Here is a 1,721-nt window from a genome sequence, read left to right as displayed (position 1 = left end):
GTCACCCAACTGGGTGAGACCCCCAACAGGGGTTGTCAGACACCCTTTACAGGAGTGATCCTACTGGCATCAGGTTGTTGCCCCTTGAGGTCAGAGGTCCCAGAAGGAGCAGGCACCAATCTTTGCTGTTCTCTAGCCTCTTTGAGTGACATCTCCTCGCTCGGTAGCAAATCAGATAAATAGGGCCTGAAGTGAACCCTCAGCAAACTGCAGCAGCCCTAAAGAAAAGGGACCTGACTATTGAAAGAAAAACAAACAAGCAGAAAGTGACAACAGCATCAACAACACAAAAGGCCCCCATAAAAACCACATCCAAGGATCAGCAGCCTCAAAGACTGAAACAAGACAAATTCTCGAAGATGAAAAAGAATCAATGAAAAAATGCTGAAAACCCAAAGGTCAAAGTACTTCTCCTCCAAATAATTGCAACGTCTCTCCATCAAGGGTGCAGAACTGGATGGAGGATCAGATGGACAAATTTACAGAAATAGCTTTCAGAAGATGGATAATAAAAAACTATGCTGAGCTAAAACAGCATGTTTTAACTCAATGAAAGAAGCATCAACAGTCGAATCGACAAGTGGAAGGAAGAATGTCAGAGTTTGACGTCTACCTTACTGAAATAAGACAAGTATACAAAAATAGAGAAAAAAGAATGAAAAGGAATGAACAGAGCTTGCAAGAAATATGGGACTTCATAAAAAGACCAGACCTATGATTGATTGGAGTACCAGAAGGAGACAGGGAGAATGGAAATGACCTGGAAAACACACTTCAGGATATTGTCCAGGAGAACTTCCCCAACCTAGCAAGACAGGTCAACATGCAAATTCAGGAAATACAGACAACGCCATTAAGATACTCCATGAGAAGATCAACCCCAAGACACATAATCATCAAATTCTTCAAGGTTGAAATGAAAGAAAAACTGTTAAGGGCAGCCAGAGAGAAAGGCCAGGTCACCTACGAAGGAAAGCCCATCAGACTAACAGCAGATCTCTCACTAGAAACTCTACAAGCCAGAAGAGACTGGGGGCCAATATCCAACATTCTTAAAGAAAAGAATTTTCAACCCAGAATTTCATACCCAGCCAAACTAAGTTTCATAAGCAAAGGAGAAATAAAATCCTTTCTAGGCAAGCAAATGCTGAGGGATTTCGTTGCTACCAGGCCTGCCCTGCAAGAGCTCCTAAAAGAAGCATGAAATATGGGGAGGAAAAACAGGTAGCAGCCACTGAAAAAGCACACCAAAATATTAAGATCGATGACACTATGAAGAAACTGCATCATCTAGTGTGCAAAATAACCAAATAACATCATAATGACAAATCAATTTCACACATAAAAATACTAACCTTAAATGTAAATGGGCTAAATACTCTAATTAAAAGACACAGACTGGTAAATTGGATAAGGAATCAAGACTGCAGGTGTTATGTATTCAAGAGACCCATCTTACATGCAAAGACACACAGAGGCTCAAAATAAGGGGATGGAGCAAAATTTACCAAGCAAATGGAAAGAAAAAAAAAAAAGCAGGGGTTGCAATCCTCATCTCTGACAAAACAGACTTTAAACCAACAAAGATCAAGAAAGAGAAGGGCATTACATAATGGTAAGTGTAACAATTAAACAAGAAGAGATAACTGTTCTAAATATATATACACCCCATACAGGATCACCCAGATTCACAAAACAAGTTCTTAGAGACCTACAAAGAG

This window comes from Pan troglodytes, chromosome 9 (assembly GCF_028858775.2).
Source record: "Pan troglodytes isolate AG18354 chromosome 9, NHGRI_mPanTro3-v2.0_pri, whole genome shotgun sequence".
Taxonomy (NCBI): domain Eukaryota; kingdom Metazoa; phylum Chordata; class Mammalia; order Primates; family Hominidae; genus Pan; species Pan troglodytes.
The sequence above is the reverse complement of the archived record's forward strand: the minus strand, read 5'-3'. Positions refer to the sequence as shown.